At 45.1% G+C, this 16697-nt stretch overlaps 1 long non-coding RNA gene across 5 annotated transcripts in view; it reads right to left on the reverse strand.

Annotated features, from left to right (window-relative positions):
* Positions 1–9589, reverse strand: part of LOC128352332 (uncharacterized) — a 33481-nt gene extending 23892 nt beyond the window's left edge. For all 5 annotated transcript variants that reach the window (XR_008320330.1, XR_008320329.1, XR_008320327.1 and 2 more), the window contains exon 1: positions 9476–9589. This is a non-coding gene — a long non-coding RNA (uncharacterized LOC128352332). The remainder of the gene's footprint in view (positions 1–9475) is intronic.
* Positions 9590–16697: the final 7108 nt, after the last annotated feature.

Here is a 16697-nt window from a genome sequence, read left to right on the forward strand (position 1 = left end):
AACATCAGAATGGTCCTGATAACAATTTCATTTTATTTTGGGGCAAAATAATTCATTTTAATTTAGCCCATTCCAAATTGAGCCTTGGATAACTCACCCTTCACCATCCAGGAAGCTATGGTGCAGGAGCTGCTCTCGGTGTTGATTCCATTACTTACATATTTAGGGAATTCAGAGCTGACATAATCTACAGAACACAGACGGTGTGTGGGTTTGTTTCAGGGGAGATGGTCTCTAAGAGACATAGGTCTGAGGCTGATGGGCTTAAAGTAAATACCAACATCCAAAAGCCAACAGGCAGTGCAGTGCAGTTGCCACAGAACCACAGTACAGAGTGTGTACTCATATCCCAATATCTGTCAGGTGTCAACAATGGCATTCTGCATAGAGTTGTCTTCCAGGACAGCCACACAGGTGGGTTTTGAACCTTTAGTGCCTTTCCATAAGAAAATCCCTTTCTGCCGATACAAAAATAGCATTTCTGGAAAAGCTAGGCCACACCTTTCTTCCTGAGATTTTAGTATTCTATGCAGAAGGAGTTTTACTTAATGGAAGAGCATTTGAACTTTTACACACGTGCACACACACACACACACCTGCAGCTTGAAATGTTCCAGTTCAGGAATGAATGAATAATAAACTTTGTTGGCTGCCCCATAACAAATTGTTCTCTGTAAACTGTAGCACTGATTCTACTGAATTATTAAATTGACACCTATGAGTAAACTCTTTTACTAAATATTGTATAGTACAAATTTCCAGAAAACTTTACAATTGGTTAATCTGTCTGTTCTGACCCAAGCAAGATTTCTGACCTGGCCTGGTAAGAAAAAGGAAGAAGAAAAATCATATGGAGCTATATTATATTATATCAAATCAAACCATTGGTCCAGTAAGCCCCATTTTGTTTACTCCAGTCGGCAGCAGAGAACCATGGTCTCAGGGACAGGGCTTCCCTAGCCAAGCTGATGCGTTATTCCTGAGGGCAGGACTAGAACCAATTGGTTGAAATTACAAGGAAGCAGATTCAGACTAGATAGTAGGAGGCATTTCCAAAGTATAAGAGCTGTTCAACAGTGGAATAGCGTGCTTCCTGCAGTGGTGGGCTTTCCTTTGCTGGGGGTTCTCAAACACAGGCTGGACATCTGAACAGAGGCTGAACATCTGCCAAGGATGTGTCAGCAGATTCCGACATTGACCAGAGGGTTGGACAAGAAGACCTCCAGGGTCTCTTCCAACTCTAAAATTTAATTTTTCTTTCTTCTTTCTCCACTGAACATGTCAGGGATCAAACCTGGAAACTTCTGCCTACATTAATTCTACAACTGAGCTGTGGGCCTTCTCCTACCTACAATGTGCCTGTTGGTACTTCAGGTATTCCTTGGCCAGGGATGTAGTTGGGAGTGGTAATGGAGATGGAGATAGTCAAGTGTGAAAAGAGGTGGAGGAAGCAAGTACATGCAGAGGTCACTGGTTGCGGGGAGGGCAGGAAGGAACATCCCAGCCAAATGCAATGCTCAGATTAGGGGGGGACACACGGAGGCCCTTAATGGACTCTACAAGCCCTGGCTCCTAACCACCACCACCGCCATTTATCAAAGCATGTCCCTGTTTGTAGCCTTCCAAAAGCAGCAGTAGTTGGGGGGAATGGAAAATGCTGAGAGATGCAGGTCTCCTTTGGCCCCCCACTAATTCAAGTACTAGTCAAGTGGCATCTGAGCCAATAGAGCACATTTCTCTCTCTTCACACCTATGAAGAACAAGAGTCTAGTTAACTCTGGAGACACTGCAATCACCCAGATGTACCAGCTGTGATGTTGCAGCAATTCCCAGCATGTAAAAGCTACATGCCTGCTAGGGAGTCACCTATCTATCTATCTGTCTATCTATCATATTTCTATTCCGCCTGATACGTACATCTCTAGCTGGTGTACAAAATTTAAAATTTTAAAAGTTACAGATAAAAATAAATGACAATAAAAACAACAGAATAAAATAGTTATTAAAACAAGTTTTTTAAATTCTTAAAATTAATTCTAATTAAAAGCCTGAGAAAACAGGAGAGTCTTGAGGTTCTTCCTGAAAACAAACAAAGAAGGAGATGCTCTTATTTAAGCAGGAAGCATATTCCAAAGCCCAGAAAGGGGCAGCCACAGAGAAAACCCGGTCATGGGTTGCCACCAGTGGCATTCATAACCAGACCTCTCCAGAAGATTGTAACAGGCAGCAAGGTTTATGACAAAGGAGGTGCTCTCTTAAATAGCCTGGACCTAAGCCATTAAGGGCTTTATAGGTAAGAACCAGCACTTTGTATTTCACCCAGTAGCATATTGGCAGCCAGTGCAGTTCTTTCAAAACCAATGTTATGTGGTCCCTTCATGTAGTCCCAAAGACCAATCTGGCAGCCGCATTCTGTACCAACTGTAGTTTCCGAACTATGTACACAGGCAGCCCGATGTAGAACACATTACAGTAGTCAAGCCTGGAGGTTACCAGCATACGTACCACTGTTTTAAGGTCATTTGCCACTAGAAATGGACATAGCTAACATATCAGCCAAAGCTGTTAAAAAGCACTCCTGGCCAATGTTCTCTCTAATTTTTTTTATCTGTATGCGGGATGAGTTTTGTTCTGAGTGGGAATATCAAGGAAGTGTGTGTACATATGCATTCAGAATGGGCCCTTCCTGATTCATCCTGAGCGGGATCTAAAATTAACTGAGCGGACTAAAAAAAATTGTAAGGCATGTGCGGACACCTTGGAGGGAACACTACTCCTGGCCACCACCTCAACCTGAGAAGCCAGGGAGAGCTTTGGTTCCAAAAGACTCCCAAACTACATACCTGAACTTTCAGAGAGAGTGTAACCTCATCCAGAACAGGCCGTCCCTTCCTTCCTTCCTTCCTTCCTTCCTTCCTTCCTTCCTTCATGCATTGTATGCTAACCCTGCAGCACTACAAATGTATGCTAATTTTAATCTACTTTTCACACATTATGTGAGCAAACCCAGGTTTCTGTACAAGTAGCTGCAGTAGGGGTGTGCACAAAACCGGGTAGCCTGGTTCAGTTCGAGTGCAGACCAGACTCGAACTGGACCAGGCGTGTTTGGTTTTGCCAACCCCACCAAACCTCCCCCCATGTTCAGTTCAGGTATTTTTTTTGGGGGGGGGGTGTTTCATGAGTTTGTTTGTTTGTTTGTTTTTTGTTTTAAAAACCTTAGTTTTAAATTGTTTTTTAGTTAACAAAAATAATTTTATCTCACTGCCACCCAGTCTGGAGGCTTAGATTCGGCCATTGGGGTGGGGGGCGTATCCAGATGTTCCACATAGAGGCCCATTGGGCATGTGCGACGGCCTCCAAAATGGCCACCAACATGGGTTGAGGCCTGGAATGGGCCAAAGACCTCCTGAACCATGCAATTGGACACATAATGGAGGCCAGCGGGGGGGAGAGACTTCTAGAGACACCCCACCCACCCACTGGCCGAATCTAAGCCCCCGGACCAGGTGGCATTGAGAGAAATTTATTTTTGTTAACTAATTTTTTTTAAAAAAACAAACAAACTTGTGACTCCCCCCGCCTGCCGCCCAATGGCTGGGGGTGTTGGTGGTCTTGGTGTTGGTCTGATACTGAACCAGAGTGGATTCGGTTCGATATAGGACCACCAAACCAAACAAGTTTGATGTCAAAACTGTTCGACATAGAACCTGTTTGCACATCCCTAAGCAGCAGCTGATTACAGGCCCCTGAGGAGTGTGCATAATAAACACGTTTGCAAACATGTGCTTGTTGCGTATACACTTGACATTTTTAGGTGTCTGGTTAAAATGTCCTAGGTGTATTTTTAAAAGAAAACAGATGTGTGATGTAGGCCTAGAGGAATGGAGTATTCTTGCTTTAGGTCTGTTACTGCACAAAGAAGGCTCATTCTCTATTGCTGTTCAGGCTGCTGAACAACAGCATAGGCTGCAGTGACATCTGGGATCATAACTATCAGTCATTTGGCTATGCATTCTCTGAGCCAACACAGAGTCTGACCTAGTACTTCCATGGCTTGGTTCCAACAGTGAGCATCCTGATAAAGCCTACATGGTGGGGCCCAGATGTGGGTCTTGAAACTATGCATAATAGGGATGTGCGTTTCGTTTCAGATACAAAACGTTTTGTGCACAAAACAGGCCGTTTCAGCTGTTTTGTGGCCAAAACAAAACACCCAATGCTTAAAACAGAAAATGTTGTAGCCAAAAAAAACGTCCCTGTTTCAGATACAAAACGTTTTGTTGTTTCGGCTGTTTTGGAACTCCATTTTGCAATCACAAAAAATCTTTCTCCTTCAGTCTCCATTTTGAGTTTTGACATCTGTTTGAATTTCCGGCCCTTCCAGCCTGCAGATTGGCCAGCAGGGGAGCGCGGGGTCTGGGGTTGGGGAGCGCAGCGCGGGGTCTGGGGTGACAGCAGGGGAGCGCAGGGCTTTGGGGTTGCAGCAGTGGAGCACAGGGTCTGGGGTTGCAGCAGTGGAGCATGGGCTTTGGGGTTGCAGCAGTGGAGCATGGGCTTTGGGGTTGCAGCAGTGGAGCATGGGCTTTGGGGTTGGAGCAATTGAATTTAAAAATTTATGTGTGGTGTTTGTTGTTAGTTGTTGTTTCACACTCTTGTGTGTGGATAAATTGCATTTCTGGGGGGGATGTGAATGTGCGTGACCAAAACTTGTTCTTTGCAAAGCTCTGCGGGTGTTGTAGATGTGTGATGTTGCTGTTATTTTTTTTTGGGGGGGGGAGAGTGGGTTGGGTGGTAGTGCCCCAATGGGTGCCTGCTACCACCTAGGTTTCAGAGTGATTGGGCAAAGGGCTCAATATTATTTGATTTTTGAAGCCAAGTTTACTCTTTTCCCCCATAGTGAAGAATGGAGGTTTCAGCAGCCCCAGAATTGCACATGTGGGGCACTTGGATGGCCCAGAGAGAGTGGTGGCATAGTGAACATAGTGTGCCAACCACCCCCATGGCTTGATAACCCATGGTGTACTGGGTTCTGTTGTTTTGGAAGTGTTCTGAGTGTAGATTCTCTGGTTGCATATGAGATTTTCAATGAGAAACCATGAACCCACTCTCATTTGCTACTGCTACTAGCAAAAAAAAAAAAAAAAAAAATCTTAAAGACACATAAACTTCAAAAAAAATTTAAATCAACCCTTTGCCCATTTTTTTTAAAAATTAGCAATAGCAATAGCAATAGCACTTACATTTATTTACCGCTCTATAGCCGGAGCTCTCTAAGCAGTTTACAATGATTTTAACATATTGCCTCCAACATTCTGGGTACTCATTTTACCGACCTCGGAAGGATGGAAGGCTGAGTCAACCTTGAGCCCCTGGTCAGGATCGAACTTGTAACCTTCTGGTTACAGGGCGGCAGTTTTACCACTGCGCCACCAGGGGCTCTTTTGGGGTGGTAGCCTCCACCCATTAGGCACTACTACCCCACCCCACTCTTTTGACCCCACGACTCATTTTTCCGATCCAAATCTATTCGGATTCGGATAAATTTGGATCCAAATCGAATCTGGGCTGATTCGGATGGGTCAGATTCGGACACAAATCGAAACGGGGGTGTTTTGATTTGGGTACAGATCGAATCACAAAAAATCATTTCGTGCACACCCCTAATGCATAATCACCACCGCCATCACACATAAGAAGCAAATAATATGGCCTAGATGCAGTGGGATATGACTGATATCCGCTCTCCTTTCATTATGTTGCCGAGGAGGAAGAATTGCAGAAATTGTACTGAATATGTGTATGTCCAGATCACATGAGCATCCTAAGAGACCTACTTCATGTAGGCTATTGCTCAGCTTTTCAATATCTGAACTGGCTCACAGGGATTGTCTATCACTACAGTCATGGTTTCCATTCTATAATCTTTTCCTGCCTGACTCTTAACTTCTCAGTCCTATCATCTGTGATGCAGGCTCACTACCCACATTTGGAGGCAGCAATGCATCACCCTGGGACCTTCGCCTCATCTCTCGCCTGAACATCTATATATCATGCTCTTCTCCTCATCTATATTTCATGTAGCAATTTCCGGAAGTGTGCCCTTCACATGCATCCCCATACTCTGTATACATTAACTGATTTTCCCTCAGAATGTCTGAAACATGCATCCAACTTGGTGACCCTTGATAAATATACAGCATGCAGTTTCCCAACTGTCTAGGGGAGGTAGGCACTTAACTCTATGCTAAACACTTCTATTGTGCCTTCAGTGTAATTTCTCAGCTTGCTCTCTTATCTCTCCTCAGACTGTGATGTGACCCAGTGAATTCCAAAGTGCAGCCATTAGAAGCTGGCTATGCTAAACTTTCCTCCCAGTTCATCTCCTCCGTGAACATATTTATTTATTACAAGAAAATGTTGTCTGAATGAATCATGACCTGAATATGAGGCAAATCTTGTCAGAGCTAATATGATGAAACTAGTGAGTCTTGTGGGGAAGGGGAGAAAAAGGTAAAACAGAATGAATAAATTATTTGGTGGACTAGCAATTGTCTGAATTAGTTGGCTCTGCTCAGCAATTTATCTCTGACCATCACATGCAACATTCTGTATTTTTTGTCCATATGAGGAAGTTCAATGTAATTGGTCCTTTATAGTCAAACACAATTCTTGCTGCTATGTAGACAGAGTGGCCCCAAAGCAAAGTGCTAAATGCTGCATTGCCCCATTCCCCTGGTGGAGGGCACTCTGCTTTCAAAATTGTCCCATGGAAGTTTGGAAAGTGGCTTGGGGCAGTGGGAAGCTTGTCAGCAGTTTTCTCTTCTCTCATAGGGACATAGGAAGCTGCAGTGGCAGCTGGTGACTCCTGGGACTGGGTGGGCGCCAGGCAGGTGGGCAGAGCCAAAGTGGGGTGGCTCAGGGGTGGAGCACAAAAACAAAACAAAACAAAACAACACTAACTCCTGTGGGCATATAGGAAGTAAAAGGTAAAGTTGTGCCATCGAGTTGGTGTCTACTCCTGGTGATCACAGAGCCCTGTGGTTTTCTTTGATAGAATACAGGAGGGGATTACCATTGCCTCCTCCCACGCAGTATGAGATGATGCCTTTCAGCATCTTCCTATATCACTGCTGCCCGAATAGGAGTCTGAGAAACATAGCAGTGGGGATTTGAACCAGCAACCTCTTGCTCCCTAGGCAAGTTACTTCCCCACTGCACCATTAGGTGGCTATGCCATTCCAAGGAACATACCTGTAAACAGGGGCGTAACTATAATAGGGCAAGGTGAGACAGTTGTCTGGGGGCCCACTGCCTGGGGGGGGGAGAGGCAAGTCACATGACTGACTCCCCCAGCTGCGCACCTGCCTGGGCTTCCTTCGGTTGTATTCATCCTCTGAAACTGATGTGAATGTTAAGACCTGGAGCTACCAGAACAGCATGTCTTTCTCTAGTCCCATTAAATGACTTGCATCGTCCACAATTTACAAAACCTTTTAAAAAATAATTTAGGATGATGTTCTATTGTGTGTATATATGTGTATGTATATGTGTATGTGCATCCATGTTTGCCCAGCATACCACATTCTAACTCAAAGTAACCCCAGCCCAGCTCAGGGACATCACGGCCTCTCATGATCAACGTCGTTATCTCTCTCCACTAAATTGTATCTAAGAAACTTGGTTTTCACAAGGTTCTCACTGTTCTTTGCTGACAGTTAAGAAAACAGGATCTAACCAAATAAGGGGGAATCACCTGATGGACAATAGAGTCAAGTTATGCATGTGCATTTGAAAGGGTTAGATCACCAGTTTGTTATGTGTATTGGGCTGGGAGCCTCAGCATCCATTTTGTTTATTGTATAAAAGAGAACCTCAGCTGTAACCAATTCATATTCAATGTAGAGCAATCAGCCCGTTGAATACCTTGCTAACTGCAGTAGCAATAAAAGCCTCTAAATGATTTCCACTGAGTCTGTTTGATTGGCTAAAAGGCAGACCCAGGGACGAACCAAATTCACATTTTATATATCTATATATACACACACACACACACACACACACACAAATTTTACTATGTTTTTTGTTACCACTATTCAGTCTCATTTAAGATTTCTTTACTTCATCAGCTGAGCTTCAGTGAGGGGGGCGCATTTTAAAATCTTGTCTCTGGGCCCACTCCAACCTTGCTATGTTCCTGCCTGTAATAGCCTCTGCACTCAAGGACACCCATTTTCAGACAGTTATAAAAACATGCCGTGAGTACACATTTTGACATACTTTGAAATGTTTTGTTGGTTGTTTTTGAAAGCTTAAGAATTCTCTCTCTCACACACATGCAGGATGAGATCTCTCTCCCATGTGCAACACACACACGATTCATGGGAGTGGGGGGAGGGCGAGAGCAAGCAGCATGGTCGCTTGACCAAGGCGAACAAATCGCACACGCACACAACAAACAGCAAAGGGTTTACTTTCAAACAGCAAATGTTTTACTTCCCTTCTTGGTTGGAGGGAGACCCTCAGTCCAACAGCCAGCTACCTGGGCTCTGCAGTTCCATACAAATTCCAAGCAGGGGAAGAGCACAAGACTCCAGGAGAACCAATCGGGCTGGGAGAAAAGTTAACCCTTTCTTGACTGTCTGCTCCAAGGCCTGCCTGGAGAGCTTCTGCAAGGCCTATGCATAGGCCTCTCTGGACGCTTGGCCCACCTGCCACTTTTTACTATTTCAGAAATGCCTAACAGAGAGCTTTAAAATATTTATTGATCATTTCCCTCTCTCTTTTTACTTGTAACCCTGAATGCCTAGAAAACCATCTGTCTGGCTCTCCATCTTTGGTGTATTTAAAAATGCTAAAAACAAACAAACAAACAAACAACCCACCAAAACCCTCCACAAATTGTCAAGTTGTTATTTCCACATAGTACTAGCACGAGGGGCTTATAATTATATCTCACATTTGCAGCTTGCTCTTTCCAGGGGCGGGAGGGGCCATGCCTATTCCGCTGTCCCGCGCGAAGAAATTGGTGGGCTGAGTGAATGCAGAGAAGGCGGCGGGGTGGGGGGGAGGATGTGGCTTGGCAGGGCCCCAGAGTGCATAACTAGGGAGGCGCGTGTAAAAAGCTTCTAATCTACCCCTCCTGTTTTATAAATAAAACTGCCCAAATGATGATAGGAAATATCTGCAGACTACAACTATGGGAAGATTAGATTCCCAATTTGTGAAATGATGGTTTTTTAATCATGGCAGACCTGGCAGGAAATTAGTAATTATTGCAAGTTCATGATAATAAAAGTGCAAATTAAGCATGCATTGAGCAGGGGTGGCCCTTTCATGTGGTAGGGCAAAGTGATTGCTTCAGGTACAGACCTGAGGAGAGGGGTAGGGGGCTACCTGCACATTTTGTTTTGTGTCAATTTGTTCCTCAAAGGTGCCCAAACGCACATAATCTGACAATTACATAAACTTAACTCACATAATCTGAGGCTAAATAAACAAAATAAATGGTCTCTCAGCAAGCTCTTCTGTCAGCACACTGTCCAAGAGTGAACAAAATGGCGATTGCCGCTCTCTTCCTTCAGAAGACTAGGACTGCCCCCGGCCACACTGATTGCTAGTCAGAGGCAGAGGGAGCTGTCAATCAGTATGATGTCTTCCTGATAGGGCTATTTGAATTCAGCCCATCTTTTGACAACAAAGGCAAGCCATTGGATTGGCTCCTGCCTTATGAACACTGTTATGTGAAACTGTTTCGTGGGCTCTTATAGGTGTTTAAGGAATTTTACTACCAATGCCCACTATATGTCAACACTGCAGCCTGCTTGCAAGCTACAGGCAAGGAAGTGCAGGGCTGCAGTGACTGAGTCAGTCAGACCTAAAAATGTGGCAGAGGACAGAATGGCTGACAATTATTATTGTTTTGGACCATTTTCATTAGTTTCTTTGGACATTTTGGCCTTTTGGAGTGGGTGGGCGTTGCCCACCCTGCCCTAAGTGAAGAGCCTCCACTGGGAAGCTGCCATGTACTGAGTCAGACCATTGGTCCATCTAGCTCAGTATTGTCTACATAGACTGGCAGTGGCTTCCCCAAGGTTGCAGGCAGGAATCTCTCTCAGCCCTATCTTGGAGAAGCCAGGGAGGGAACTTGGAACCTAGATGCTCTTCCCAGAGTGGCTCCATCCCTTAAGGAGGAGAATATCTTACAGTGCTCACACAGTCTCCGATTCATATGCAACCAGGGTGGTCCATGCTTAGCTAAGGGGACAATGCATGCTTGCTCCCACAAGACCAGCTCTCCTCTCCTTATGCTTCTTCTGAACTTCGCAAAGTTTTGAGGAGAGGCGCTCATTGCAAAGCGGTTCTGAAGAACTGCTCTGATGGCTGCCCTGCTGTCACCCCAATAAAATGCTGCCAGAGGTGATTGCCTCGCCTCACTTCATGAAATGGCATCCCTGGCATGTAGATCCACAACAGAGACTTAATGTGGTGTAATGGATTGCATTGGGTGTTTGACATGGAGATCCCTACGTTTGAGTTGGGAAAAGGAGATTAAAGGATCTACTTGCTGCTCAGCCATGGAGTTCATTGGGTGAACCTATGGAGTTTGCTCCTATCAAGTCAGACGATTAGGTAAGCACATTCAGTAGGGATGTGCAAAAAATTTCGGGCACAGAACGATCTGTGCCCGAAATGAGCAATGTCTGTGCCCCGATGTCCCCCGATATTTTCGGGCACGAAAAATTTGGGTGATTCGGTTCATGGTTGATTTGGGGGGATTTTTTTTGAAGTTTTAGTGACTTTGGGGCAGTTTCAGAGTGTGAATTCTGAGGTGTGAATTCTCATTCTATCATAGCAAATGAGATTTTTTTCAATTAGACAACTCTCATGACCCCACTTTCACTTTTTCACACTTACTATGAATATGAGGAAGTAATCAATTTAGCACACTTCACCTTATGAAAACAAACCTCAGAATTCACCAAAATTCACCCCTCTGCCCAATCACTCTGAAATTGGGGACAGGTGGTAGCCTCCACCCATTAGGCACTATCTACCAGCCCACCCCACTCCTTTGGGGCAGATCCACTTTCTGTCCCCAATCTGCCCTAAAGACACCAAAACTTCAAATATTCCCAAAAAATCAGGCCTCTGCCCAATCCCCCTGAAATTGGGGTGGTAGCCTCCACCCATTAGGCACTACCACCACACCCCACTCTTTTGGGGCAGATCCACTTTCTGTCCCCAATCTACCCCAAAGACACTAAAACTTCAAAAATTCTCAAAAAATCAGCCCTTTGTCCAATCCTCCTGAAATTGGGGTGGTAGCCTCCACTCATTAGGCACTACCACCCCACCCCACTATTCTGCCCCAGGCCCCACTTTCTGCCCAAATCTGCCCCAAAGACATGAAAACTTCAGAAATTCTCCAAAAATCAGCCCTTTGCCCAATCCCCCTGAAATTGGGGTGATAGCCTGCACCTATTAGGTACTACCACCCCACCCCACTCCTTTTGCCCAGATCCCATGCTATGCCCCCAAACTGCCCCAAAGTCACTAAAATTTCAAAAATTCCCCCAAAATCAGCCCTTTGCTCAATTCCCCTGAAATTGGGGTGGTAGACTCCACCCATTGGGCACTACCACCCCACCCCAAAATTTTGCCCCTGGGCCCCTTTTTTACCCCCCAAATCGATTCAGATTCGGATTCAGATTAAATCCAAATCCGAACCGAATCAAGGGTGATTCGGGTGGCTCATATTCGGGCAACAAAACAGAACAGGGGTGATTCGGTTCGGGTCCCAAACCGAATCACCGAATTCCCAAATTGCACACCCCTAACATTCAGTATTGCCTACTCTGACTGTTGTCAACTCTCTAAGAATTCAGGAATTCCATCCCAGCTTCCTGAGAGTCTTCTAATTGGAGATGGGGAAAACAGAACCTGGGACTATTCTACATGCAAAGCATGTACTCCACCACTGATCTATAGCCCCTCTGTTCAGTAACTATGGACCATTCATTACCTTTCAGCCTAACAATACAGGGAGCACAATTTTCCTATACAAGATCGTCTTTTGACATTACAAGCAAGCTCAGCTAGCTCTCTGTGGAGGAGATGGCATGGAAGATGGCAGTGCAGCGCTTGTAACATCCGAAGCCTCTCTAAGACTCTGATCTATTATTGATCCTGTTTTTCTACCTAAACATGCTGAAGACATGTTATCTGCAGAGTCCTTTCATGCCAAAGCCAAGAATCCAACAGAGCATGGGAGAACAAGAAAAGACAGAGAGTCAGTGGGGAAGGGCTGGGGGACAGGGTATTCTCTTAACCCTGTGGACTAGAAGCAGCACTTCCTGCTGTTTAGAACTGAAAGTTAGAAACTTATACATCCTGTATTATGGTTGCCATGGATACGTCAGTGAATTCTTGTACTGTCCAGGCCAACCATGGGCATCTAGCAACCCTAATAACAAAAGCCATTTGAATGAAATCAGCTTCTTGCTTTCGTTTAACAAGCAGCAGTTGAGTCACAGCACAGGTCTGATAAAGGAAAGATGGACGTTCTTCACTAAAAGCCACATGTATACTTTTAGTTCTGGCAGGCAATTTTCTGGATAATGTTTGGCTTGCTAGTTTCATAAAACTTCAGCCCTTTAAATGCCAAATGGAATGAGACAAATATTGCACTTTTTAAAAAATCTGAAATCTAGTGCACAGATGGCTTGCAAGTTTAATTACACCATCAAAATGCATCATACACAGCTTCACAAACATAATTGTTCTCTCAAGAAGTGGAAAAATATTTATTAGGAAAGTAGAAATAATGAAATAAGGTTCCTGTTCCATTTAAATCTGTGGTAGTCAATTTCTTTCTTTTTTTTAGTGGTGAATATGGTGGCTAGTCCTCCAGAACTGACCTGGAGACTCCAGGAATTGGCATAAATCTCCAGGAAAGATTAAAGAACAATCCTGGAGATTTTAATGGCTTGATCTTGTGAACAAAATGGGAGAAACACTCTCCAGAAACAGTTCTGTTTCAGTCAGAACTGGCAACCTTAACACTGAAGTACTCTATGCTTACAGAATGTATTTTAGATTTCGTAGGACTGTGCATATATCCTGACTGTGTATACTGAATGTGGATGTGTGGCGGGGCGGGGGGAGGTCTCTTTCTTTCCTTGGCACATTCAACATAACTTCTGAAAGGACCAACAAGCTTCTCATAAGAAATCCTCCATACGTTCAGTAAACAAGGTGGAGGCGGGCAAGCAGAACTGCACTCAAGCTCCCATCCCGAATACCAACAAATTATCTGGCCATGCCCTCAGATGACTGTATGTTTGGCTGCAAGGAGGGCTTCTCCATTCAGTCTGTGGTCCTGCTCGCACCTTGAAAATAGTCAGACATAGTCAGCCATAACAGTGTACATGCATTCAAATGAGGGTACACATGTTAGTGTGAATGATTGTACATCCATTCATTTTAAAGGTAAACCTGGTACAGACCATCTCAAACAGATAAGAAGTAGATTGCTGTATGTACATTCAACCTAACAAGTGGTAGCTGTACAATTTGTATATGCGTACAGGGTACAAAGATCATACATAGTTGAACATTACATATAAATAAGTTCTTATGCATGGAGATTCTGTGCATGTAGGATGATGCTTTTTACAGACTCCCCAGTCACATGTACAAATATGTACATAAGCTGTTTAAGAAGTTGCGTAGAATGTTCATAGGGAATGTTCATAGTCACTGGTTATGATACATTTCCCTTTCCCTATGCAGCTTTAGGATACTTGATTAGAAGGTGTGCACAAGTTCTCTTGTTCAGGCATTGTTTGAATGTGTTTTATATAGCTCTTAATGGTTTGGGACCAAGTACCTAAAGTGCCATTCCCTGCCATATGAAGTGAACCCATTCAAAGATCATTGGTGGTGGTGGTGGTGTGTGTGTGGGGGGGGCGCGTTTCTGTGCTCCAGGTCCTGCATCTATCAGAGATATGATTTGTGGTGACCCAAGACCAGGCCTTTTCAATGGTGGCACCCAGACTGAGGAACACCAACTCTCTGCAAGCCTCGGAGGCCCCTTCATTGGCCATCTTTTAAACCTTGGCCCAAGCAGGCATTTAACTAAAAATCAGTTCATTTTTAGTTAACAGATGATTGCTGTTCTGCTGGTTATACATTATCTTTGATATATTTATATTGGCTTATGCACAGTGCAGCACGCTGCTGATCCAAGAGTGGGACACATGCACTTGTTTCATGCTTCTCCGAACCACATCTACACTGCTAACAAGCTCACAGAGGCTCTGCTGCTATGAACAATTGCATCATTACTGTAGTGCTAGATATCTCTTCTGGGCTAGATTCAAGGTGCTGGTCTTGACCTTTAAAGCTCTACATGGTTTGGGGCCGGGATACATGTCAGACTGCTTTCACCCATATGAACCTGCCAGGGCCCTCCACTTGGCACCTCAGGCCCTGCTCATGCCCCCGCTCCCACTGGCAGAGATCCAGTTGGTGGGGACTAGAGATAGGGGTGTACATGAAGTGGTTTGACAGAAACCGGTTCAACATGAACTGGACCAGTTCAAACAGTTCAATTGTGAACTGGACTGGCCTTCAAGAAGGCTGGCTGGTTCATGAATGTACCAGACCAAGCCCGGTATGTGGAGGACTGATTCAGCATTTTGAGGGGCAATGCTTGTTTAGGGGAATCTGGTGAGGATTCCACTTTACAAGCAAAGGGGAAGCATTCACAAAAGGCTTGTAAGGGAGACGGGAGTGACATGAGGCAACTAACCACAGTAGGTGTAGATGAGAAGGTCCGTAGCAGTGCAGTACCACTCCCACAGTACTGCAGTCCCACTCCCTGCAGCCACAGGACCACTCCCTGCTGGCTGGATGTCCCTCATACTCGCTGCCGCTGTGGAGAAGCGACGTGTGTTCCAGCAGCCTGCAGTGCATGGGCCGATGTGTCCCACCTTTAAATTTTATTTTTGTTTTATTTTGAGGGACTCCTGCACAAGAGCCCTGTTCTGACAAAACTAGAATGTTGCTCTTGCATAAGATCACCATCCTAGTTTTGCCAGAATGGGGCTCTTGTGCAAGAGTGCCTCCTAATAAAACAACAACAACAACAACAACAATAATAGAAGGCTGGGTCATGCAGTCCATGTGCTTCGGGCTGCTGGAGGGAGGGAGCATGTGCTACTGCTCCAGAGCAGCAGTGAGTGTGGGGGGCAGTTGTGGTACTGTGGCTGCCCCTGTGCCAGTAAGAACCTTCTCAACTATATCTACTGTTGTTAGTTTCCACTTGCCGTGCAACTACCTCCCTTTAGAAGTCTTTTGTGAACCTACCCTTTGCTTGTATAGGGGCATACTCACTGGATTCCCCTTTACAAGCATTGCCCCTCGAACCACTGAACCAGTTAAACCTGTTTGGTTTGAACGTTCTCTTTGACCCAGTCAGTTTGACCAAATGAGTTCATGGACTGTGGTCTGGTCTGAATCCAATCCAAATTCAGACCAAACCGCTGGTTCCATGCACATACATAACTAGAGACAGAGCCTTTTCGTTTGTGGCTTTGGAATGCCCTTCCTGAAGAGCTTTGCCATGCTTCCTCCTTTCAAGTTTTTTTTTTTTAAAAAACCAATTAAAAACACATCTTTTTAAAGAGGCTTTTAAATATCTGCTGCTTATATCCGGTAGGGTTTTTTTGGGGGGGGGGGAGTTAGCTCTCACTTTTAGGGGTGTGCACGGAACCGCCTAACTGCGGTCCGGCACTGGGGTGCCAGTTGCTTTAAGACCGGGGGAGGGTTTACTTACCCCTCCTGCTGCTTTCCCGCTCTAGCCTCCGTAATTGTAGTAGTAATCGGGGCGGCCGGATACCTCCCTGCCGCCCCTTCGCCCCTTTCGCTCTTCAAACCAAGCAGGAGTCCTGTGCGTGTGTGCGCACTTCACAGAGACCTCCCTGCCGCCCCTTCCTCTATTCAAAGCTAGGGAGCTTTGAATAGCGAAAGGGCGAAGGGGCGGCAGGGAGGTCTCTGTGAAGTGCGCACGCATGCACAGGACTCCTGCTTGCTTTTGAAGAGTGGATGGGCGAAGGGGCAGCAGGGAGGTATCCTGCCACTCCGATTACTACTACAATTACGGGGGCCAGAGCGGGAAAGCGGCGGGAGGGGTAAGTAAACCCTCCCCCGCTCTTAAAGCAACCCCCCCCACCCGAACCGAACCGCCCAGGACCGGACCAGACCGGACCGGTTCGGAGGCCTTTACAACGGCTTCCGGACCGGTCCGGGCACATCCCTACTCACTTTTTAGCTTCAAATAACTTTTTATTTGAAACTTGTTATTTGTAATTTTAAGTGTGGTTTTAGCCTGGTCTTTTAACTTTAACCCTATTAATCTTTTACTTTACATTGTATCTGTTTTGTTACAATGTTTGGTTGATGTTGTGAGCCACCCTGAGCAGCAGTGTACTGGAGGGGCGGGATATAAATATTTCAAACAAACAAACAAACAAACAAATAAATGGTGACATCTCCCATCATTCCAAATGGGAGGCTCATCATTACAGTCATGATGCAATTATTTGTAGTGATGGAATGTCTACAAGCTTGTTAGCAGGTTTGATGTGGTTTAGGGAGTCACAGAACTATTGCACATGCTCTGCTCTAGGACGGGT

Source organism: Hemicordylus capensis, chromosome 3 (genome assembly GCF_027244095.1).
Source record: "Hemicordylus capensis ecotype Gifberg chromosome 3, rHemCap1.1.pri, whole genome shotgun sequence".
Classification (NCBI taxonomy): Eukaryota; Metazoa; Chordata; class Lepidosauria; order Squamata; family Cordylidae; genus Hemicordylus; species Hemicordylus capensis.